This window comes from Hyaena hyaena, unplaced genomic scaffold (genome assembly GCF_003009895.1).
Source record: "Hyaena hyaena isolate Hyena2069 unplaced genomic scaffold, ASM300989v1 scaffold_168, whole genome shotgun sequence".
In the NCBI taxonomy this organism is placed as follows: domain Eukaryota; kingdom Metazoa; phylum Chordata; class Mammalia; order Carnivora; family Hyaenidae; genus Hyaena; species Hyaena hyaena.
The window spans coordinates 1233480-1260297 of NW_024080800.1; the positions used below are offsets into that span (position 1 = coordinate 1233480).

General features: G+C 45.4%; 1 pseudogene; it reads left to right on the forward strand.

Annotated features, from left to right (window-relative positions):
* The first annotated feature begins 11122 nt into the window (after window positions 1-11122).
* LOC120237009 lies at window positions 11123-13268 on the forward strand (annotated as a pseudogene).
* Window positions 13269-26818: the final 13550 nt, after the last annotated feature.

Below are 26818 nucleotides of genomic sequence, written 5' to 3' on the forward strand. Positions count from 1 at the left end.
ACTTACATTTCCCACCAACTTCATTGTTAATTCAGTTCTACAAAATGGATCCAAAGTTGAGCAAGGTCCAGAGGCACCCACTGGAGTCACCCATCAAGTTTTGGTGACACGAATACTCCTGTTAGGGATAACTAAAACTCATCCTTCTTGGCCTTATGACTTAGGACTGGGATCACTTACTCAGGAAGGGCCATTGAGGGGCATCCACTTCCCCAGATCTCAAGGACGATACTTCAGGTGCTGCAGACATGGTGCTAACATCCTCCGTCTTGAAACGTGCTGAGAGTTTCCCCACAGAGTCTACGACTGTCCACTTCTAACCCCTCGTCTTTCACCAGCATGCTGTCAAACCTCAGCAAGTCCCCCTAAAATGGCTTAGAACAAGGACTTATCTGCACAGCAGAACCCCCACATTCAGTTCTGAGCTCAGAAGACCCCTGCTCCTCAAGCTGTGTCATATTTCAGAACCCCTTCCATTGCTCCCCTTATATTCATTATTTACCCTTCATTCAGTTTATTAAATATATGTATATATTTTTTAATGTTTATTTATTTTTGAGAGAGAGAAAGACAGAGTGCGAGCCGGGGAGGGGCAGAGAGAGAGGGATACATAGAATCTGAAGCAGGCTCCAGGCTCTGAGCTGAGATCATGACCTGAGCTGAAACCAAGAATTGGGTGAGCTACCCAGGGCCACCCAGGTGCCCCTGTTTTTGTTTTCAAGAAAAAAACTTCTTGGATTCTATTGATAAGTATTTCTTTTCTTTTCTTTTCTTTCTTTCTTTTTTTTTTTTTTTTTTTTTTTTTTTAGAGAGAGAAGGAGAGAGGGAACCAGGGCTCATGCAAAGCAGGGCTTGTGCTCACCCCATACAGACTCAAACTCACAAACCATGAGATCATGACCTGAGCTGAAGTCAGATGCTTTATGACTGAGCCACCCAGGTGCCTTATTGATTAGTATTTCTTAAAGAAAAAAATGTTTAAATGCTTATTTATTTTTGAGAGAGAAAGAGACCAAGCAGGGGAGAGACAGAGAGAGAGGGAGATAGGGGATGTGAAGTAGGGTCCATGCTGACAGCAGAGAGCCTGATGCAGGGCTGTAACTCACCAACCGTGAGATCATGACCTGAGCTGAAGTCAGATGTTTAGCCGACTGAGCTACCCAGGCACCCTTCTTAAAGAAAATTTTAATCTCCTAGCTCCGCATTAGCAAAATACCACTTCTTAGTCCTTTACAAGCCACTAGATTTAGCCTCCAGCACTAATTCCTTTGATCAATTTATCAAAGAAGATGTGAGGGGCTGCTGATTGTGGAATGGAATTTTGTAGTGAATACATACATCTTCACAGTGGCAGAAATCTAACTAAATAGTAATCAATTAATGCTATTCCCTGTCCTTTCTCCTAATGGGCCTTGGCATCAGCCAACCAAGGAGTGTCTTTAGGTCAAGATCATGCTTGCAGAAGCTATGTGCTAGGTATTATTACTCCTGGTATATGCAAAGAACACGGAGCTTAATAACATGTTCAAAGCCATTTTCACTCAGCTAAATGACAGTTTGATTCAAGGCAGGTCTATCAGATCCCTAAATCGGTGCTTTTCAGGGCAAAGAAGAGAGAAAATGTGCTGAACCTGGGATCACAGGGTAGAACACCAATCCTTACCCCTTCCCAACCACAACCAGTGAGTGATCTGGTCCACTGCATGTTTTGAGGATCTGGCTGAGATTATATTTAAAGAAATGTATTTTTTGGTTAAAAAGAAAGAAAAGAAAAAGAAAAACCCTACTCCGATATTTTGAGGCTGAGTTAAATAAGACTGGATGGTTATTATCAAAATTCTCAGCCAATAACAATGATTCTCAAGTCTTGTATTCTTAAGAAGCAGCTTGGGTATTTGTTTAACCTGGAGATTTCTAAGCCCCACCCTCAGAGATCCTATTGAATGGTCTGGAAGGTTTAACAGGTACCCCAGGAGAATTTGCTGCAGAGAAAGCTGCATTTTGAAAAACTCAGCAAAGATATTTTGAAATAAATACAAGCTGTGAGTGCAAGAAGTGGTCCAATGTTCCCCACGCGGTGCAAGTGCCATTCCTTTGGAAAGGCCTCCTTGAATGATCTAGGAAAGTATTGTCCTACATCCCAGATCTTGAGTCCGATTTGAGGTTGGAGACAGAATAGTTACTGCAATGGGAGAAAGATGAGTCTTAGGATCCAGTATAAACTCCATCATGTAAGACTGGGAGGCTAACGAACAAGGGGCAGGTAGAGAGAAAAGCTAGGGTGTTCCAAAGCCAGCAGAAAGGAGACACTCAATCAGAAGAACAAGTGACAGAGACAAAAGAAATGAACAAAGAAATTATCGTCCTGAAGAATATCAAGTAGTATTTCTGCCGAACTCAGAGGCAGGCATAATTCTAGTCTACAAATCATGGCCTGACAGCCGGCTCCAGGCCAGTCCTTTTCCGTTTTTCCGCTGGGAGACATGTTCTGAGAATCCTTCCTCCTTGGACTCAACACTGCTGACACATCCAGAAAGGATTAAGGACAAGAATGTGAGGTCCATGAAGCAGCAGTGATGGGATTAGTGGCAGCCCCAGGGATTTTTTTTTTTTTTTTTTGTAGGAGGAGTTAGATGCAGCAATCTGTAGGTAGGGGGAGCTTGAAGCTGTGTTTAGTAAGGACTTGTGAGACATTGACAAAAATGATAATCTACATGAAATTTATCTCCCAGATAGAGATAAGGGAGAAGGCTTTGTGGTTTAAATGCCTCTCCCCAGCCACCATGTTCTCACACATGGGATACAACTTGATGATTCATTGGTTTTATTATCTTTCTTCCCTTGCTGTTTCTCCCAGGAGAAAGAGAAGCTATGAAGATTCCAGTGTTATTAAATTTGCACATGCCAAGGTTGGCTCCAGCTCACATGAGGGAGAGCGTGCTGTTTCTGGTGCAGCCATGACTACCAGCCACAGACTCTCTGTGCAGATGGATTGTCAAGGCCACAGGCAGGCTTCAGTGGGGAAGCATGGCCGACCTAGAATGACCAGTGGTCTGTGTGTGTTAGTAGGTTGCTCCACAGAAGCTACCAGTCCATGGAGGCCATGAGTGGTTCCCAAACATGGCTTTCCCTCTTAGTCCCTTGTGTGGAATTCTTCTCATATGTTTCATATATGTCCAGAGACTTCTAGCTTGCTGGTCTTCTCTATACAGCCCTCCACGGGGATCTCAACTCGCCATGTTCCAAATTAAATGAATCATTTCCTACCTACCCAGATATGCTCCTGTATTTCTGTCTTGATGGATGAAATACTCAGCCATTCAGCTGCCCAAACCACAATGTTTAGAATCCTCAATGATTCCTCCCTCTGGCCTACCCTGGATCTACCAGCCAAAACCTTGTCTTGCTGATTTCATAAATATTCATAAATATTCCTCATTCCCAATCCCCTCCTCTGGGTCCTTTAGCCACTGCTCTGGCTTAGGTCGACATCACTTCTCCAGTAGATCTGCAATCGCTTCCCTACAGAGCTCTCTTCCAACGTTTTTCAAAGAAAGGGCTATTGGCATTTTGAGAAGGACAGCTGTGCATTCATGTACAATGGTCCCAGAATTCCATGACTTTTAGCATCCATAGCTGGCATGCTTCACATTTCAGTGCCCTCTAGTAAGGACAATCTCTCCTCTCACAGATGGTGCTGGAAAGGAGTTTAATGCTGGTCAGAGACCCAGGGATATCAAGGGGGCAAAGTAGAACCATAGGAACTATCAGGGGTGACCTGAGACCAATCTGGAAGTAAGACCTGTGTCCTGAGGGAACTTTCATACCTCCCTGGTGCAGGAATATGCTCCTCCAAGGGCCTGAGATGCAGCAGGCATCACATTTCTGCCCCACGCCCTGTCCTCCTCCAGCTGTTTTCAGTCTCCTTTTCCTCTTCTCGTTCTATGTATTACCCCAGGAGACTGATTTTACCTGCAAGCCCCAGTTGTAATGTAAATGCCAATTTCTCCCCAACCTGTGTGTCTAGCCATGGTATCTCTTCTGACCTTGGAATTTAGTGTATGAACAAGATGGCTTCTGAAGAAGAAATTTGTCCATACATATGGAAAAAGGTTGAACTAGATCCTTAACTAGTTATAGAAATATGTTCCTGAGGGTTCAAGAAATTAATACAAAAATTATGAAGTCATAGGAGAAAATATAAAATGTATGTACTTCTATTTTTTTATTTTTTAAAAAAATTTTTTAATGTTTTATTTATTTCTAGGAGAGAGGGAGAGAAGACAGCGTGAGCAGGAGAGGGTCAGAGAGAGAGGGAGTCACAGACTGAAACAGGCTACAGGCTCTGAGCTGGCAGTCAGCACAGAGCCCAACGCGGGGCTCGAACCCACCCACGAACCGCGAGATCATGACCTAAGCGAAAGTCGACGCTTAACCGACTAAGCCACCCAGGCGCCCCAAAATGTATGCACTTTTAGATGGGACCAGTTAAGACAGCGACACAGGAAGATCCTCAATTCACTTCCTCCCACAGACCTACCGAGTAGCAGCTGCATAAGAAAAACTTTCCAGTGAAAATAGCCTCAAGTCTAGTTGAACAGCAACTACAAATGAGAAGAAAATCACATCAAAGAGGATAGGGCACAGTCTTGCTATAAACCTTATCCCAGTGCAGCGACCAGCAACTGGTAAAGAACTCAAAATCTGGAGCTTCTCCTTGAGAAGCAAAGGGTTCGAACCCCACATCAGCACCCTAACTTTTAAGACCTGCATCTGAGAGGTGAGCTCCCAAACATCTAGCTTTGGAAACTGACAATGGTTGCGTGAGTGCATGAGACACACAAGACTAGTGATCTGAGAACTGGCTCTTAAAGGGCCCATGCACTGAGACTCACTGCCCCAGCTTGCCCAGGCAGAAGCAGCAATAGTGCCTGGAATTTAGGTGAAAGGGCTCATTTGCTTATGTTAAAGGGTCAGTCTGAGTGCAGGCATCTAATCTAACACACACAGCTAAGAGTCTGCTGGAACATTCTCCAGGTCCAGAGACTGGTGGGTGCCATCCTCATACTTTCCCTCTGTCCCTCTCTAGTTGAGTGGGGGTGGTAGCAATGGGTGAAGGGTCAAAAGATACAGACTTCCGTATATATATAAATACACACACACACACACACACACACACACACAATTTAAAGTCCTCCGAAAACAAAAATGAAAAACCTTGAAAAAAGATTGATAAACCTAATTATATCAATATTGATAACCTCTGAAGAACAAAGCTGCCATAAATAAAATTAAAGACTGAGAAGGACTAATATCCAGAATATATAAAGAACTCCTATATATGAAAAAGAAAAGCGTACAAGTGAATATTGAACTATATGAAACAATAACAGGCATTCACAGCAGAAAATAACATGAATGACTGTGAAATATGAAAACAATTTTCATCCAGTTAGTAATCAGAGGAGTTACAATGAGAGCAATAGTAAGATTATTTCCTCTCTCTAAATTGAAAGAGAGAGAGAGAACATGAGTGAACACAAGATATTTACCTCACATATTGCTAACAAGGTATTTCAGTGCTGAATTGAAAGTAAATTTGACAGGAACGTGAGACAGGAAACTATCAACACCCTAGAGGAGAAAGCAGGAAACAACCTCCTTGACCTCCACCGCAGCAACTTCTTACTTGACACATCCCCAAAAGCAAGGGAATCAAGAGCAAAAATAAACAATTGGGACCTCATCAAGATTAAAAGCTTCTGCACAGCCAAGGAAACAACCCAGAATATTAATAGGCAACCAACGGAATGGGAAAAGATAGTTGCAAATGACATATCAGATAAAGGCCTGGAGCCAATTTCAGAGTCTGTATCTCTCCCTCTCTCTCTGACCCTCCCCTGCTCACACTGTCTCTCTCTCTCTCCTAGAAAAAAAAAAAAAAAAAAAAAGACAGCACTATAGCCCATCCCTGGGGTTTCCGATGCCCCACACTGTTCAAACGCCCTTCTCTGATAACGTACTACACAATGGTGCCTGAAGGTATAGTCCTAAGCCTCTGCCATTTGCCTCTTTTGGGACTAGAAAGTCTATTCCTATGTTGCTGATGGAGAGATTTCTCCTGCTCCCCACCCCAATGCCCTTTAGAAAAATATATTTATTACAATTGCATTCTGCAAATTAAACAAAACACTTGGGACTGTATCGCTTCTTAAAGAAAGTTTAAGTCATAAAGTACCTAATTAGCATAGTGCTACCAGGAATCAATTAGAAGCCATTATCATCCAACTGCTAACAGGCCCCTAATCCAGTAGCTCCTCCCCACACAAGAACCAGCTTCCCTCCCAGCTGCTGGCTGACTCCTCTCTGTGGTGAGGAGATGCTAGAAAGTCGACGTTACCTCCATTGGAATAAACTGGGTATGGCTTACGTGTAGATTTGAGGTTATTTAATCCTCTTTTGTGGCAGTGGTTCGGTGTCAGTGGGGATTCTTCCTGCTCAAAACAGCATGAAGTACATTGTATCATTGTTTCTTAGACACTGGAGTGGAGGTAGTGAGTTGGCAATTGATAATAAGTCTCAGCTACAATGAAATGATCTGAACTAGAGATATGATCCACTTCTGCAGAAATAAGATAGACCTAAGTATTAGAGGAATATGTTTAGATATTAATTTTTTCCCTCTTGCATATTTCCTTTGTAAAATTTTTGAATTGTATCCCCAACCACCTCCATCCAAGAAGTTGGGCCAGTTTAACTTAATTGTCTCAGGGGCAAGAGCATTAGTGGAAAACAGCATGCCGGTCTCTGGCTAAAGTCTAAACTCACAAGGAGATTAAGTGAGATGCCTCTGAGGGTAAATATCACAACAGAGGGAGTGCCTTTGAGTCTAAAATCAAAATGAAGAGTTCCCTTGGGGAAGTGGGGGGGGGGGGGGGAGGTTGCTGAAAGTCTGATGTTGGAGTCAGAAGAGTTAGGAAGTTTCCAGAAAGGAATGGCCACAGCCTCCTTGTGGTTCCTGAGTCTGAGAGACCCAGAGCATTGGGCAAATCCTGAAGAGAGGGCCCATGCACGATGTCATCTAGGCAGGTGTTCCTGGGTGAGTAAAGGGAGCAAAGCATGATAAGATTCCAGAGAGATCTTAGGGGACCTGCAGCCAGTGAGCAGGTAGTGCTCTCCTGAAGGGGGAATCAGTGGTTAATTCTCAACAACTGCAAAGAGGAGGCAGAGACCTGTGAGGAGGGGTGGGGATGAACCAGAATACATTGGGATTAAATTTCTCCTTTACCTATGGAACAGTGGTGATGCTGGTGGTAGTGGGGCTCCAAAGAGAAACTGAATTAAAACTGGATGAAGCTAAGGGGGACCTGGGTGGCTCAGTCAGTAGAGCCCATGACTCTTGATCTTGGGCGTTATGGCTTTGAGGCCCAAGTTGGATGTAGAAATTACCTAAAAATAAAATCTTGGGGCATCTGGGTGACTCAGTTGGTTAAGCTTCCAACTCTTGATTTCGGCTCAGGTCATGCTCTCAGGGTTGTGGGATTGAACCCCATGTTGGCCTCTGCACTGACAGTGCAGAGCCTACTTGGGATTCTCTCTCCCTTTCTCTCTGCGCCTGCCATGTGCTCTCTCTCTCCAAATAAATAAACTTTAAAAAAATTATTTACAAAACAACTAGGTGAGGCTATATGTCTTTTATATAAATCTGAAGCCTGAGAGTCCTTCCTTCCAGATCTTATTTTCTTATCAATGTTGCAGTCATGCTAACTTACAGGGAGACTCCTGCAACATTTATGTTTATTCCATCATGAAACGGCCACAGGCCTCCATTGTTTTCTGAATGAGGTCTAGAAAAAGAATTATAGATGTGGAAGGAAACAATATACTCGTTTTAAAACTATAAGAGCAGGAAGACCCTGGGCATGGGAGCTGACTACAAGTAAAGGATGTAGAGCCTTTCAAAGGATCACCCAGCCAAGCGTGCATTCTGCTCCAGTGTCGTTTAGAGAGTCCCCCAGGGCTCCACAGGAGCCTTATCTTCGCAGGCAACACATTCCATTTAGCTGGGATCCTATTCTTTTTCTTTCGTTCTTTCTTTCTTTTTTGTTTTGTTTTTACTATTCTATTCTATTCTATTTTCTTTTTTAATTTTTTTAATGTTTATTTATGTTTGAGACAGAAAGAGACAGAGCATGAACGGAGGAGGGGCAGAGACAGAGAGAGAGAGAGAGAGGGAGACACAGACCCCAAAGCAGGCTCCAGGCTCTGAGCTGTCAGCACAGAGCCCAACGTGGGGCTAGAACTCATGGTGAGATCATGACCTGAGCCAAAGTGGTACACTTAACCGACTGAACCACCCAGAAGCCCTATTTTCTTTTATTTTTTAAGTAGCCTCTGCACTCAAGGTGGAGCTTGAACTCTTCTCTTTCGTTTCAGTGAACACCTCTTTGCTGATGGCTTCTTGGTCTACTTCTCCCTTCCAGACACTGCAACCCAGCTTCAGATACGCACCTCATCTGCCTGCCAGCCTCTTCCCAGGACTGTTCCTACAGGCACTAGAACTCAGTACATCCAAAGCATAATTCATCTGTTTCATTTATTCTGTGAGAAGATAGAATACAAATGACCAGAGCACTCAAAAAACAAGAACAACAACAAATAAGTTCATTAAATTGCCAGGCGAAGAGTACACACCAGGGAAGAAATTCACTGCAAAGTGTGCAGATGGGGAAAAGTCAGGGATTTGTTAAGTAGTTTAAGTGGCTAATTAAGGGTTAAATGAGTCCTTATGGCTGTTCCACTGTTCACTGGTCAGGAAAGTATGCCAATAGGTTTGTTAGGATCTATCTTCCCAAGGTCACTCAAGTTCACGGTCCTTTATCAACTAGTTGGGATGAAATATGATATTCAATGTTGTCATCTCTTAGGCAAATATAAGTGGAAAATTCTTCTTCCACGATTTTACTTTGGATCAAACTGTGGTTGAGCAGTCCAGAGTTTCCATCTGACCCCACCTGGCCATCTGTGAGGTTGGGCACCACCGGTGAACAGTTCCTGCTTGGGGGATGCATGAGGTACCTGTATCAAGCTAAGTGTAGGCTGCTGTGGCCAACCCTCTACCCCTGGTGCTTTCCCTTGATCCTTTGCCTTTATAGCCTGGAAACCCACCACATTTATCACTTAAAGAAATCAAACCTTCTATGGTGTTATGGAGTAATGTAATTCTGCTACTGAATGTTTGGCCCTATCTTTTTGTCTCATTCTTGAAATCCCGCACAAGAATCTTGCAGGGTGTTCCTACAATATATTTCAGGAGAGCCAGCTTCACTGGCATCACAAATGACCAGCCTGCCCCGCCCTTATTGTTTGTCTCCTTTTGTTTACCTCAAGTCCCCATTTAAGACCCAACTTCTTTTCCTGGGCCTGGAAATGCTTTCTGGAACATGACGCTTTTCTATTTTTCCTCCAGCTCCGTTTGCATGGCAAAGTTTGGGCCAGATTGCTTCACCTTACTAACTCCTTAGAATTAAATAGCCATGCCTGCTCCCTGCCTAGTTTGGGGAAGGGATTTATCACAAGGGAGAAAGGATTTTGGAAGGAGATGAAGGACATATAAGTAGAGACAATGGAGAAAACCCAGGAGGGAGTGGTAGCAGCCAAGGAAGCCATGAAGAATCTGCAAGAATCTTGGTGAGGGCATCAGATGTCACATCGCATCATGTAAGGAGTAGAGCCTGTGGGAACCAGTGCAAAGATGCAGAAATCCACGTGCTTCCCCTGGCTTCTGTGTAGTAAGAGCAGGAGGCAAGTGGGCCCAGGTGAGAAGAAAAGCTAGTGAAAACAAGATAAGAGGGGCCAACCGGATGTCAGAGGTTGGATACTCCCCTTGCATACTTCTGGCTTCTGTAAACATGTTTGCCTCCTGTTTCCACCAACTGCCCAGATAATAGCACCATTGATAAGTGCCCCCTCGCCTTTTTATTTTGTCTCTCAACCCCCTACCATTGCAGCCATAAAAGGAGGCCGATGCCAAGGTTCAGGGCACAGCCTTAGGAGGTGACTCTGCTGGGCTGGCACCAGTGTGCAGTAAACAGTTTTTTCTGATTCCCTAAGTGCATGTGGGTTGTTTCTTCCTGGGCGCCAAGTATTTGCTGTGACATTTGGTGCACTGGGCAGGAAAGTCAACAGCCACGCTGGCCCCTTGAGCCACTGTTGTCAGAGGCCAGTAGAGAGGGCCCTCCAATGGAAAGGAAGGCACGCTGCCGGTGAATTCACTGGCCCCAACCCTCTCTGGGCCTGGCAATAGTCAGCCCTCGCTGTGCTCAGACAGACTCCAGGAAGAATCAGAAAATTCTGCCAGGATGGGACATCGGATAGGGTAAGTGTCCCAGGGGACCCAGGACTGAGTTCCGGTCCTGAACTGAGAAGGGGAGTCTGATCACTTCCTGGGCATCACAGTTGCCACATAGGACAAGGAAGTTCTAGGTGGAAGTCTGAAATCTGTCTGAATGTGTGTGTGTGTGTGTGTGTGTGTGAGTGTGAGTGCCCATGCTCCCTGGTCTCAGCTACAGAGCCTGAGTGGCTCCTACCCTGCGATTCCATGATGATCTCATAGGGCACAAGGCAGAATCAGGTCCACAGGTCCCTGATCCAAGTCACAGGTTTATACTGACCTGCTAATGCAAAGAGGCATCTAAATCCCTGGGAGAGGAGCAGCCAGGCAGACAAAGCCACCTCTTCCCTCATTGTCCTATGATGCTGTACATTGGGAGGGATCCTTCTAGGATACCAGGGTGGGGGGAAATTCCTCAAAACCAACTGTTTTGGAATGTATGATTAAGAATTTTTAAAAGGGATTTTCAGGTGACTATGGGGTCAAATTGACCCCCGGGGAGTTATGCACCCTCTGTAAATTAAAATGGCCCACCTTTGGTGTAGGCTGGCCCCCTGAGGGCACACTAGATGTCCCCAGAGTCTGTGCTATTTATAAAGTAGTTAGTGGAGACCCTGGCCACCCAGATCAATTCCCACACATTGATCCACGGCTGGAAATAGCTCAAGTCAAGCCTCCTTGGGTCCAGTTCTGCGTTAATAGTAAGGCACAATGTAGGGTCTCAGTGGCATGGGCCAAGAAGAAGACTTCAGCAGAAAAAACTGCCCCCCATCCTACAAGAAAATTCAGAAGAAGTCCCTCCATTTCCACCACCATATGCCCCCAGCACCCCATCAATTGAAGGAGGGGAACCTCGCCTGCCTGACAGTCCACATCCGTCAGTCACGCCTCTGCCGGCAGCCAGCCCACTCCAACCAGGGACACCTGACCTGGTAGGAAGATGCCTTAGGTCCACAGCTCAAGGCCCAAGGCCCCCAAGAGCAATGTAGATGCCATTGTGGGAGACTAGGGGTCCCTAGAGAATAGGCCCCAATGGGACCTTACAAGAGGGGCGATCAGTTGTCTACTACCAACTGTTCTCTACTTCTGACTTCCTCAGCTGGAAACACCACAGGCTGCCCTACTCTGAGAAGCCACAGGCGATGATCGATCTCCTAGAATCCATAATCCAGACTCACTATTCATTATGGGTCGACTGTAAGCAGCTTCTTGCTGCCCAGTGATACCAGGTTGCAGTCAGAACAACAGCTTCTTGGCTTAGGTGCTTCTGCCTGACACAAGCAGCCGATTCCAAGGTGGACTCCAGCAATGGCTTTGCAAATCTGCAGAAAGTGCTCATCAGTGATAGCCTGGACCCTTGCTGCTGAAAGATCCTGCAAGATGGAGGGCTGCAGGTGGTGAGAAGCTGAACCTGAGCAAAGAGGAGTTGATGGCCGAGAGCTGCAAGACTGTGAAGGCTTCATCATCTGCTCAGCCACCAAGGTGGCTACTGATGTCATCAACGAAGCAGAGAAGCTCTAGGGGATGGAGATGGCTGTGGACAACGTTGCCCTGGAGGCTGCAACCAGGAAGGGTGTTCTGGTCATGAACACCCCCAATGGGAACAGCCTCATTGCTGCGGAGCTCACCTGCAGGATGATTATGTGCCTGGCCAGGCAGATTCCCCAGGCAATGGCTTCCATGAAGGGCAGTAAATGGGAACAGAAGTTCATGGGAACAGAACTAAATGGAAAGATTCTTGGAATTCTTGGCCTGGGCAGGACTGGGAGAGAGGTGGCCACCCGAATGCAGTCCTTTGGGATGAAGGCTATAGGGTATGACCCCATCATTTTGCTGGAGGTCTTGGCCTCCTTTGGTGTTCAGCAGTGCCTCTGGAGATTTGGCCTCTCTGTGACTTGATCACTGTGCACACACCTCTCCTGCCCTCCACCACAGGCTTGCTGAATGACAGCACCTTTGCTCAGTGCAAGAAGGGGGTGCATGTGGTGAACTGCGCTCGGGGAAGGATTGTGAATGGGGGTGCCCTGCTCTGGGCCCTGCAGTCGGGTCAGTGTGCTGGCGCTGTGCTGGACGTATTTACGGAGGAGCCACCAAGGGACCACGCCTTGGCATGAGGATGTCATGAGTTGTCCCTGTTTGGGTGCCAGCACCAAAGAGGCCCAGAGCCACTGCAGAGGGGAGATTGCCATGCAGTTTGTGGACATGGTGAAGGGGAAATCCCTGGAGAGGATGCTGAATGGCCACGCCCTTACCAGTGCCTTCTCTCCACACCCAACCCTTGGATTGGTCTAGCAGAAGCTCTGGGGACACTGATGCGAGCCTGGGCTGGATCCCCCCAAAGGGACCATTCAGGTGGTAACACAGGGAACCTCCCTAAAGAATGCTGGGAACTGCCTGAGCCCTGCAGTCATTGTTGGCCTCCTCAAAGATACTTCTAATCAGGCAGATGTGAGCTTGGTGAACACTAAGCTGCTGGTGAGAGACTGGCCTCAATGTGACCACCTCCCACAACCCTGCTGTACCAGGGGAGCAGGGCTGTGGGGAATGACTCTTGACCGTGGCCCTGGCAGGTGCCCACTACCAGGCTGTGGGCTTGGTCTGGGGTACCACACCTGTGCTGTAGGTGCTCAATGGAGCCATCTTTACACCAGAAGTGCCTCTCCGCAGGGGCCTGCCCCTGGCTCATGGTCTGGGCTCAGCCATCTACTCTGGCCATGCTGGCCTCCTGGCAGAGGCGGGTGTGCAGCTGCTGTCCTACCAGACCTTGGTGGTGTCAGACGGGGAGACCTGGCATGCCATGGGCATCACCTCCCTGCTGCCCAGCCTGGAGGCATGGAAGCCACATGTATCTGAGGCGTTCCAGGTCCACTTCTGAGCTCTGGGGGATTTTCGGAAGAAAACCTGCCCACTGTGATCAACAGAGAGAGGAGATCCACATCTCTTGGGCCGACACTGCTTACTCTGCAGGCCTCAGCTGACCTCTGTAGAGCAGCGATAACCACCCAATAAAAAGCCTACCCAAGATCTCACACACAAAAAATGCAGCTCCTTCTTACCCTTTTCAATGCAGAAGAGTGTCAACAAATTGTCACCAAAGCCAGAAAATGGCTCCAGACTCAGGCACCGGATGGGAATCTAGATGTTAAGGCTTGGATACAGGAGGCTATGCCTGATGAGGAGCCCCACTTGGGACCCCAACACAGAGGTGGGAAGGGCCAGATTAGAAAGATACTGACTCGCCTTCCTCCAGAGGGTAAAAGCAGGGTACAAAAAGCCCACCAACATGGCAAAGGTATCTGAGGTCAAAAGCCAGAAGAGTGTCCAGCTTGATTTCTATGAAAGATTATGTGAAGCCTTCAAAGTTTACACTCCATTCAACCCAGAAGCCCCCAAAAATCAGCGCATGGTCAATGCTGCCTTTGTAGGACAGGCCCAAAGTGACATTAGACAGAAGCTCCAAAAATTGGAAGGATTCATTGGAAAAAACACCACCAAATTATTGGAAATCACCAACAAGGTTTTTGTAAACTGGGATTAATCTGCCAGAAAGGAGGCAGATAGAAGGATGAAACACAAGGCAGCTTTCCTGGCCACCTTGGGGTAACCACTCCCTCCTGAAGAACCCCCACAGAAACCACAAGGGATGCAAGAACAAAAAGAAGGGTGTCACTGGGATGGGATCAATGTGACTACTGCAAAGTATTTGGACCCTGGGAAAATGAATGCTCCAACCACCAAAAAGGGAAACCAAAACCTCCGCTCTATCCAGCCACTACCAACCTGAACTACCTGGCGCTGACCTGATCTGATTGGCAGGAGCAGACTCTGATTAGGAAAGACTGGGCTCTATCCAACTAGGCTCCCATGAGCCCATGGTCAAAATGAAGGTGGGGAGCTAAACAATAGACTTCATGGTCGATACTGGGGCTGAACACTTTGTGGTGACACACAAGGTGGCCTCTCAGGTGGAGACGTCACCATCATAGAAGCCACAGGGGTGCAAACCCAAAGGCCATTTTGTGGTCCCCAACAGTGCCAAGCTGGTCACCAAGTAGTTCATGAATTCCTGTATCTACCAGACTGCCCGGTCTCACTGTTAGGTAGAGACCTCCTAGCCAAGTTGAGTGCAGAAATAGCCTTCTTCTCAGATGGACAGACACAATTGTGCCTAAACAAAAAGGTCTAACCCATGATTTTGTCTCTGACAATTCCATGGGAGAGGAATGGAGATCATATACTTCTTCCCAGTGAAGCCCCCCACCCCGAGGTAGAAGCTGAATTCCCTTCAGTATGGGTGGAAGGAAACCCTCTGGTCTGGCAAAAACCACCCCCCAATATTTACTGACCTAAAGCCTTAATCCCAACCTGTCAAAGTATGCCAATATATGGCCCCACGGGAGGCATGCCTGGGGGTCCAGACACAATTGGACAGGCTACTCCATGGGAACTTCTAAAACAATGTTAGTCCCCATGGAATACTTCCATGCTGCCCGTGAAAGAGCCTGGGACAAGTGATCACTGCCCTGTACAGGACCTAGGAGCCATTAATGAAGCAATCATCACACTCCATTCAGCATTGCCTAACCCATACACTCTGCCAGGACTCATACCCTCATACCCTCGGAAGCAGGGTGCCTAGAGTTAAAAGATGCCTTCTTCTGTCTCCAGCCAGCACCTAATAGCCAACTCCTATTTGGTTTTGAATAGAAAATCCCTACCACAGGGCAAAGGAACAGTTCACTTGGACTAGACTGCCACAAGGATTCAAACATTCACCAACCTTACTCAGTGGGGCACGGGCATCTGATTAAGCCAGGTGTCTGGGATGGGACCTGGGATGTGTCCTCTTCCAATGTATGGACAATCTTCTGCTAGCTGGTTCCACGTGGACCCAGTGCTGGGAGGGAACCAGGGCCCTACTCAGGCTACTAGCAGAGGCAGGATACCGAGTATCAAAGAAAAAGGCACAGATTTGCCAATAGGTAGTTAAATATTTTGGGCTTCAAAATTCCCCAAGGCAAAATGGATGCTGGGAGCTGAAAGGAAACAGGCAGTCTGACATTCTGGTTCCCACTACCCACCGGCAGATCCGAGAGTTCCTAGGAGCAGCAGATTCTGTCGAATATGGATCCCGGGGTTCTCAGAGTTGGCCATACCACTGTATGAGGCACAAAAGAGGGAGGAGAGAGCACCCGTTTCTTGGGGCTCTAATCAAGAAAAGGCATTCAAAACTATAAAACCAAAACTCACGGAAACACCAACCTTGGGACTCCCAGATATATCATGAGATTTCAACCTGTTCATACCTGAAAAGAATGGGGTGGCCCTGGGGGTTCTTACCCAGGAATTTGGGCTTCATCAAAGACCAGTGGCATACTTCCTAAGAAGATTGACTTAGTTGTGGCAGGATGGCCACCCTGTCTGAGGTCCCTGGCAGCCCCCACACTTTTAATCAAGGAAGCAGATGAACTCACATTGGGGCAATATTCCCCATTCTGTTATTACCTTGATGGATGCCAGAGGGCAACACTGGCTAACGCATGCTCCGATGATACAACATCAGGGACTGCTATGTGAGAACCCATGAATAAGATTGGAAGCTCTAAACCCTGCCACTTTCTTGCCTGAAGTGATGGGGCCCCCAGAGCATGACTATCTAAGGTACTTGATGAAGTCTATTCTAGCTGACTTGACCTATCAGACAGGCCCTTGCAAAATCCTGACCTCATCCTGTACACCGATGGCAGCAGCCTCATGAACGAAGGCAGAAGATAGCTGGTCATGCAGTGGTCTCTGAATTTGAGGTCATAAAAGCAAAAGCCCTTCCACAAGGACGGTCAGCCCAAAGAGCAGAACTGCAGGCCCTAATGAGAGCCCTAGAACTCGGTAAAGACAAACGGGCCAACATATACACTGATTCGCACTATGCCTTTGCCATTCTACATGTACATGGGGCTCTATACAAGGAGAGAGGACTTTTGACTGCACGAGGAAGAAAAATAAAAAATAGGGAAGAAATCCTAACACTATTAAGGACAGTCTGGGAACTGAGGGAGGTAGCAGTCATCCACTGCAAGGGACACCAAAGGAAAGGACTCGGTGTCAGAAGGTAACCGACTAGCTGACCCCACAGCTAAACAAGCAGCGGGAAAACAAACCACACCCTCAAAAATCCTGCTGGCCCCGGAACTGCCAACTTCTCCCAAGGTACACAATTCAAGAAGCAAAATGGGCACAACAGGAGAAAGGAGGCCAGACAAAAGAAGGATGGTGGGTGGTTCCAGACCAGAGTCTATGTACCGGAGCAGCTGGCCTACCAGGTGGTTCTCCAACGGCATGAGCTCACCCACCTAGAAAAAACCATCCTTGAAACCTTATTAAGCTGTTACTATGTAACTGATCGACTCCCATCTCTCTGTGCCTCGGTCTCTCAACACTGCCTCCTCTGTGCTCAAAACAACACCAAACAAGGCCCCAATGGGCCCATGGGGATCCAACGCTGTGGTTAGGCACCCTTTGAAGATTTAGAGGTAGACTTTACCGAAATAAGATGACCCAGTAAAGGATACAAGTATCTTTTGGTATTCACCTGCACGTTTTTGGGCTGGGTTGAAGCCCATCTCCCACACACCAAGGAGTCAAGAGAAGTAACCAAGGCTTTGCTAAGGGATATCATTCCCAGACATGCCGTTAACCATAGGCTCAGACAATGGCCCAGCTTTTGTGGTGCAACATATAGGCAGAACCCCAGGTGTCCAATGGAACTTACATGCAGCCTACCGGCTCCAGAGTTCAGGGAAAGTGAAGCGTATGCACCAGACCCGTAAGTCAGCCATGGCAAAACTATGTCAGGAAACTAACTTGCCCTGGCAGATATACTACCCCTAGCTCTTCTCCAAATATGCTGTACACTCCAGGCCCAAATAGGATTCTCCCCTCTCGAGATCCTATATGGAAGGCCCCTCCACTTGTCAAACTCAAGGGGCACCTGACAGAGCTAGGGAATTTAGAAATACAAAAACAAGTACAAGGACTAGGGAAAACTGTATCTGAGACACATAGATTGGTGACAGACAGACATATCTATTTCCCTAGGAATAACTGTATCCCCTCTCCCTGCAAACCTGGAGGTCAGGTCTGGATAAAAGATTGGAAAAAGGAACCACTTAAACCTACCTGGAAGGGACTTTATTTAGTTGTGTTAACCACACCCACAGCTCTCAAGGTTGCAGGACTAACCACCTGGACACCACCTGGATCCACCATTCTCCAATAAAGGCAGCCCACCTGTCACCTGACAACCACTTGAAATGGAAAGTAACTGCTACCCAGAATTATCCTCTACAGACCACTCTTAAGAAGACAGAAGATGATCAGCGGCTGTCAGCCAACACCTGTGAACTCTCTGTAACCAGAAGCTTGAGGAAAATCACCAAGCAACTTAAATAAACTATAACAAATCCTTCTTTCTCAGGTTTCACTGTCATCCCCTACCTATTTCTCTTTCCATAATGTTGCTATACTCTTTGCTGTAGGGCTGGACCTGCTAACTCCCGAAAACGGAGGACTATGTCTCTTCCTAAAGGAAGAATAATGCTTCTATATCAACCAGTCAGGGGTAGTCTGAGATTCAGTCCAGTAGTTAAAGGAGTGAATCAACCAACTGAAGACAGGAACTAGCAGATTCATGGAACTCCTGGAGCAGTATATGGGGCTGGGCCTCCTGGTTCCTCCCTTAGCCAGTCCTCTCCTAACGCTTGTCATAGCCCTCCTGTTGGGTCCTTGTATTCTTAATATGCTAACCAGGCTTGTTTCCTCCCGTCTAGAAGCTATAAAACTCCAGACGATGCTCCAGTTGGACCATGCTAGCTGTCGCTACTCTCCTCTGGATGATGAAGAACCTGGCTGCCTTTGACGTCCCTGTCCAGCAGGAAGAAGCCAGAACGGTCTTCGCCCCTCCTCCCACGGCAGGAAAGGGTTCCCCGGCCCACAAACTGATTTTCTTTAAGTCTGCTACAGCAGCTTGAGAACCCAGAGGGGGGAATAAGAAGAAAAGCTAGTAAAAACAAGATAAGAGGGACCAGCCAGATGCCTGAGGCTGGATACTCCCCTTGCATACTTTTGGCTTCTGTAACATTGTTTACCTCCTGTGTCCACCAACTGACTAGATAATAGCACCACTGATAAGGGCCCTCTCCCTTTTTTCTTTTGTCTCTCAGCCCTTTACCATCCTAGCCATAAAAGGAAGCCAGTGCCAAGGTTTTGGGCCCAGCCTTTGGAGGTGACTCCGCTGGGCCAGCACAATAAACGGTCTTTTCTAATTCCCCAAGTGCGTGTGGCTTGTCTCTTCCTGGGCACCGAGTACTTGCTGTAACACAGGGTGGACTCAGGGAACGGAAGTGTGGAGTTCCTCTCTCTCTGCCCCTCCCTTACTCACGCTCTGTCTCAAAAATAAATAAATATTAAATTTAAAAAAATTTCTTTAAATGAACGTGATAGAAATGAAAAGTGGTAAAAATAAATAGGACATAAAAACTCAAATTTACAAAATTTCTTTTTCTTAATGTTTATATATTTTTGAGAGAGAGAGAGAGAGATTGCAAGTGGGGGAGGGACAGAGAGAGAGGGAGACACAGTATCCAGAAACAACCTCCGAGCTCAGAGCCTAATGCGGGACTCAAACTCAAAAACCAGGAGATCAAGGGGCGCCTGGGTGGCTTAGTCAGTTAAGCGTCTGACTTTTGCTTAGGTCATGATCTCGCAGTTCGTGGGTTCGAACCCCATGTCGGGCTCTGTGCTGACTGCCAGCTCAGAGCCTGGAGCCTGTTTCAGAGTCTGTGTCTCCCTCTCTCTCTGACCCTCCCCTGCTCACGCTGTCTCTCTCTCTCTCCTAGAAATAAATAAAAATATTTAAAAAAAACAAAAAACAAAAAAACCCCCAGGAGATCATGACCTGAGCCAAAGTTGGACACTTAACCAACTAAGCCACCCAGGTGCCCAATACAAAATTTATTTCTTTTTTTAAACCTTATTTATTTATTTTGAGAGAGACAGAGACAGTGGGGGGGGAGGGGCAGAGAGCCAGAATCCCAAGCAGGTTCTGCGCTGCCAGTGCAGAGCCCGCCACAGGGCTCCAACTCATGAAACCTTGAGATCATGACCTAAGCTGAAACCAAAAGTCAGAGGCATAACCAACTGAGCTACCCAGGTACCCCTCAAATTTACAGAATTTAAAAGCAGATAGTATGGGGCCTGAGTAGGTCTGGGGGGGATTACTACGTGGACCCACAACAAACATTTAATGAGCACCTACTGGATGCCAAACATGCTAGGAACTGGAAGTGAACAGTGAAATAAGACTTATGCTTGGTGTCCTGGAGGTTCTGTTATAGAGCATGTCTTTCTGTATCTATACCATGGAATACTACATGGCAATGAGAAAAAATGAAATCTGGCCATGTGTAGCAACATGGATGGACCTTGAGGGTGTTATGCTGAGTGAAATAAGTCAGGCAGAGAAGGACAAATACCATATGTTTGCACGTATAGGAGGATTAGGAGGAACTTGACGGAGGAACAAGGGGGAGAAGAAGGGCGGAAATGGTGGGGGAAAGGGAGAGAGGCAAACCATGAGAGACTCTTGAATGCTGACAAAAACTGAGGACTGATGGATGTGGGGGGGGGGGGATGGGCATGGAGGAGGGCACTTTGGGGATGAGCACTGAGTGTTACGTGGAAACTAATTTGACAATAAACTATTTGTAAAAAAAAAAAAAAATAGAGCATGTCTTTCTGACACAGCATGAATCCTGCCTTTCTCTTTCTTCTCTACTAAGGATTTTCTGACCATCCTTTTAGACTAAATTCAAATCTCACTTGCTCTATGAAACCCTGTCCAATAGCCCTAAGAAAAAAAATACTAGCTCTTTTTTCCTCTTTGCTTCAGAACATTCTTTTAAACTTGTGGGTTTTTTGTGCTTTATTGCTATTATTTGTTTCTATATTTGTCTCCTCTGCAGAGTGTGCTTTGTGCTGTTTGGATTTGACTCTGTTAGATTCATGATGTTAATTAAAATTTGACTCATGAGTGGGTTTTGAAAGCAGGAGATTGTAAGTGGTATAGTTTAAAAATGGGGAAGAGAACAGAAACCACCAAAATGATCCACACATTGTAAGGATGAATAATGTCTCATTAAATATGTTTATATTATTTATTTGCTTGCTGAGTCACAATAAAATGTTTTTCTTCTTGAGGAAAAGTAAAAAATAAAAATCAAACGTAAGAGGCTCAGGTATTTGGAGTAGACCCTAGGAAGAAAACCATATCCAGAGATTCAGAATCTTTCAAACTATGAGGGGATCTGCACCATACAGAGAGCAATGGGTCAACTGATAGAAGTGATACATAGCCTGAAGGAGCAAATAAAAGAACTAGGGGTTATGGTGGAGACAACAAACCATGTCTGTGAAGATGGTAAATATTTTAGATTTTGTGGGCTATAAAGGTGTCTGTCCTAACTGCTCAACTCTGCCATGGTAGGGCCAAATCAGTGACAGACAATATGTAAATGAATGAGTATGACTGGATTCCAATAAAAAATGAATTTCGTATATATTCAGGTGTCATGTAATATTATTCTTCTTTTGATTTTTTTCAATTATTTAAAAGCTTCTGCACGGCAAAGGAAACAACCCACAAAACTAATAGGCAACCGACGAAATGGGAAAAGATAGTTGCAAGTAACATATCAGATAAAGGGCTAGTATCTAATATCTATAAGGAACTCACCAAACTCCACACCCAAAAACCAAACAATCCAGTGAAGAAATGGGCAGAAGATATGAACAGACACTTCTCCAAAGAGGACATCCAGATGGCCAACAGACACATGAAACAATGCTGAGTGTCCCTCCTCATCAGGGAAATACAAATCAAAACCACACTGAGATACCATCTCACGCCAGTCAGAGTGGCTCAAATGAGCAAATCAGAGAACTCTAGATGCTGGCGAGGATGTGGAGAAACAGGCACCCTCCTACACTGTTGGTGGGAATGTAAACTGGTGCAGCCCCTCTGGAAAACGGTGTGGAGGTTCCTCAAAAAATTATCAATAGAACTCCCCTATGACCCAGCAATAGCACTGCTAGGAATTTACCCAAGGGATACAGAAGTGCTGATGCATAGGGGCACATGGACCCCAATGTTCATAGCAGCACTCTCCACAATAGCTAAAACATGGAAAGAGCCTAAGTGTCCATCAATGGACGAATGGATCAAGAAGCTGTGGTTTATCTATATGATGGAATACTACATGGCAATGAGAAAGAATGGAATCTGGCCATGTGTAGCAACATGGATGGACCTTGAGGGTGTTATGCTGAGCGAAATAAGTCAGGCAGAGAAGGACAAATACCATATGTTTGCACGTATAGGAGGATTAGGAGGAACTTAACGGAGGACCAAGGGGGAGATAAAGGGGGGAAAAGGGGGGAGAGAGAGGAAGAGAGGCAAACCATGAGAGACTCTTGAATGCTGAGAACAAACTGAGGACTGATGGGGATGGGGGGAGGGGAAGTGGGGTGATGGGCATGGAGGAGGGCACTTGTGAGGATGAGCACTGGGTGTTATATGGAAACCAACTTGACAATAAACTATTTAAAAAAAAGAATGTAAAAACCATTCTTAGCTAATAGTGTTTTAAAATATAGCATGTCTTTTATTTTATTATTATATTTTTTAATGTTTACTTTTGAGAGATAGAGAGACAGAGCATGAGCAGGGAAGGGGCAGAGAGAGAGGGAGACACAGAATCGAAAGCAGGCTCCAAGCTGTGAGCTGTCAGCACAGAGCCCGATGCAGGGCTTGAACCCAGAAGCTGTGAGATCATGACCTGAGCCGAAGTCAGACACTCAACCAACTGAGCCACCCTGGCACCCCTACCAGGTCTTTTAAATAAAGTGTTTATTTATTTATTTTTGAGTGAGAGAGAGCGTGAGTGGTGAAGGGGCAGACAGAGAGGGAGAAGAGAGTCCTGACCAGTCTACTCACTGTCAGCACAGAGCCCAATGTGGGGCATGAGCTCATGAACCATGAGATCATGACCTGAGCTGAAACTGACAGACGATTTACCAACTATGCACCCAGGTGCTCCTAAAACATACCAGTTAACAGAAAATTTGAGGTCTAGAAAGGTCTACACATCAGATGATTGCCATTAAAAAGATAGTTTGTTACTCACAGTTCCCAAGAGGAAAGGATCCGCCATGTCCTGGGATGGGGGAGGGGAGAGCACACAGGAAGCACGAGGGTCACCCCAGAAGAACAGGGGGCAGTTGTAGGCAAAATCATTTCTTCTGGTTTCTGTGGGAAGGAATGAGTGAGTCAGGGTAAGCAGGCTTACTAGGATTGGCTAGTTTGGATAATTTCAGCAGTTTCTGGGCCATAGGGTCTGTCCCTGGTTATCTAGTACCTGGTCCTGGGGTGATTAGGGCAGGTGGATAGTGGCCTCGAGTGTGAGAGCCCAATAAAAGAGATGACTGGGTTTGCAGGCTCTGAACTGGTTGGTTTGTATTTGAAAAGTGTGCTCATTTGTCTCTAAGAACTGGCTAACTCAGGGAAGCCCAGGCTCCAGGTGTCAGAGCATCAGAATACAGAAAATAAAAGATATGGCTAATACACATGGGCCATGTGAATATAGGGGCAGGAGGGGCGTCTGGGTGGCTCAGCCATTTAAGTGTCTGACTCTCGATTTCAGCTCAGGTCATGATGGTTTATGGGATCCAGTCCTGTGTGGGCTCTGAGCTGACAGTGTGGAGCCTGCTTGGGATTATCTCTCTTCCTCTTTCTCTCTCTGCCCCTCACCTGCTCAAGCACTTGATCTCTCTCTCTCAAAATAAATAAATACACATTAAAAAAATTAAAAGCAAAACAAAACAGAAGGCAGGCCACATTTGGCCCATGGGCTATAGATTGCCATCCCATGGGCTAAGAGCCCAAAGATAATGTTAAATGTCAAACATGCAGTTGTTGTGAAAAATAAACACTTTATAGCAACTTGATAAATGTGGTAAGTCATGAAGCTTCTTGATTCTCGCCCATAAACACTAAAGAAAGAAACTATAATTTAGGATAATAAGAAACACCTACATCCATTAAAACTTAAGGAAGAGCTTACCCTATTTGGCTTATATATTCTGTTCATTCTGCTCCTTAGTCTCCAGAACATGATATTCCCTAACCTGTGTTTTCTATCTTTTCTGAGAAGGGCAATAGCCAGAACACAACTAGGAATTCTCAAAGTGGTTGTCAACATAGTTATATCTGCACAAGCCCTCTAGTAGAATATTAGTGAGATCTCTGTCATCTCTTCATTTTACCGAAGGCTAAATTAAAGATTTTAGAGTTCATAATCTGATTACACCATTGTGAATTCCTTCAGGGCAAGGATGCTGTTTTCCTTCCCATTACTTTCTTTCCTTCTTTGTCTTTTTTAATGATTTCAGGAGTAGAATTTAGTGATTGATCACTTACATATAAGACCTAGTGCTCATCCCAACAAGTGCCTCCTTAATGCCCATCACCCATTTAGCCCATCCCCCACCACCCCTCCAGCAACCCTCAGTCTGTTCTCTATATTTAAGAGTCCCTTATGGTTTGCCTTCCACTCTGCTTTTATCTTATTTTTCCTTCCCTTCACCCATGTTCATCTGTTTTGTTTCTTAAATTCCACATATAAGTGAAATTATATGATATTTATCTTTCTCTGACTGAGTTATTTTGCTTAGCATAATATTCTAGTTCTATCCATGTTGTTGCAAATGGCAAGATTTCATTCTTTTTGATTACCAAGTAATATTCCATTGTATTTATACCACATCTTCTTTATCCATTCATCAGTCGATGGACATTTGGGCTCTTTCCATAATTTGGGTATTGTTGATAGTACTTCTATGAACATTGGGGTACATATGCCCTTTCAAATCAGCATTTTTGTTTCCCTTGGATAAATACCTAGTAGTGCAATTGCTGATTTGTAGGGTAGCTCTATTTTTAATTTTGAGGGGAACCTTATACTATTCTGCAGAGTAGCCGCACCACTTTGCACTCTCAGCTGCAGTGCAAAGGTGTTTCCCCTTTTCCACATCCCCGCCAACATCTGTTTTCTCCCTGAGTTGTTCATTTTAGCCACTCTGACAGCTATGAGGTAGCATCTCATTGTGGTTTTGATTTGTATTTCCCTGATGATGAGTGAAATTGAGCATCTTTTCATGTGTCTGTTAGCCATCTGACGTTGTCTTTGGGAAAGTGTCTATTCATGTCTTCTGCCCATTTCTTCATTGGATTATTTGTTTACTGGGTGTTGAGTTTGATAAGTTCTTTATAGACTTTAGATACTAACCCTTTAACTGATATGTCATTTGCAAGTGTCTTCTCGCATTCTGTGTCTCCCTCTCTCTCTGCCCCTCCCCCACTCATGCTCTGTCTCTCTCAAAAATAAATAAACATTAAAAAAATTCAAATTTAAAAATGAGTTGAAAAAATATGTATATGTTCATTTCATAATGGCATAAGAAATGAATACACAGTCCATACCTAGCTCTTCTCTCCATCATGTGCCCTTTGTGGAGTGTTGCTGGACAGCTGTAGTATAGTGTCCAGCATGTGGGGTCCAGAGCCACAGTGTTAGGGTTCATATGCTGTGCTTTGTGACTTTGAGCCTCAGTTTCCTCATTTGGAAAATGCAGATAGTAATAGCACCCATCTCCTATAATTGTTCTGAAGACATAATGAGCAAATACACATATAACATGTCTGCAACACAGTAAGGCCAAAATCAATGTTAACTATCATTACTATTTGTACATGATGTTAATACCTAGAAAGAAAATGTAGTGAGTGTAATGACACAAAATGGTTATAAAAGTCTGTTTACAGTGTTGTGGTGACTTATGACACAGGTTAGAAGACTCTCTATTCACATTAACAAAAATAAAATAGTGTGTGGCTCTAAACCATACTCTAGCTATGGGAAGATCCTGGTTCAACAAACCATGTCTTTCTGGGCTCTGGAAGGCCAAGGTGTGGCTCTGTTTAGACTGCCTTTTGGTGGAGAACTTGCAAGAGGGCTTGAGGCTAAAGGACCGCCATATTCTCACTTACCACAACAATACAAAAACACATACACAAACTCCCCTTCACTGCTTGGACAAAGTGATTTTTTAATGGAACTCTCTGTCTCACCAGCCAACAGCCCGCAGCACGGGCTGGAAGAAGATACGTGGTGTGGACTCTGGGTTCTGGTTGTCAAATGTGCTCTCCTTGTGAGATCCACTGAGCTCTACCATACTTTTCAGTGCACAAAGCATTGGTTCAATCTTTATAGCAACTCTTGGGATAGGCACATGGATCTCCATTTTAATGATGAGGACCCTGAGATTTATAGAAAAGTAATCACATGCCCAACATCACACATCAATTAATGTGTTGGGTTATTGGTTTTCTTCCTTCCTCCCTCCCCTCCCTTTTTCTTTCTTTCTTTCTAGAGAATCTTAAACAGGCTCCATGCTCAGCACAGAGCCTGACCACAGGGCTCAGCCTCACAACCCTGGGATCATGACCTGAGCCGAATCAAGAGTTAGGTGCTTAACTGACTGAGCCATCCAGGTGCCGCTGGGTCATCCATTATTCAATGTGACAAGTAGACCCAGTGACAGGGCGCTGAATAATCCCCTCACAAAGGCTCAGAGAGTCCTCTGAGAAATCCATTACATACAATGGTTGCTGGGATAAGAGCTGGCCCAGGGGACTGGGGGAATGCTTGGAAATGGAATTTATACAGAGCTGGGCAGGAAGAGTCCCCAGAAGTGGAGCAATTGAACTCAGTCTTGAAATAGGAGTGGCACTTTGCCAGGTGACAAAAGCTGGGGAAGGTAGGCCTCCTGACCTTGTAAAATCTCCCTTGTAATACGATACCTTGTAATATATGTGGGACCCAGCATAAACTATAATGTATATTTAATCTGTTTACTTTGATCAGTAAGTTTAAATTTTCAAAATTATTACTTTTTGACAAACAACCTGAGTTCCTCATTAAAATTCTGAAAATTACAGAAACAAAACTAATACATACTTTGGTTTACATATTTCAGATCCTTTTTGTCTGCTTAAAGAACAGTGTATATATATCAGTCCAAGAAGAAGTCAGGAACATTCTCCTGTGTCAACACACATGCACGTTCAACACATTCTTAACATTTGCAGAGAGTTAGTCCTGTAGTTACAGCACAGTTCATTTGGCTGATGCCTTGCTGGTGGACATTAGGGCCATTTACTGAACAACTCAGAAGCTATGCCAAGCCGAGCTAGAGAATGGGGCTGAGATACAAGCAGCTGAGGACAAATCAGGTAATAATTACTCAGTGACC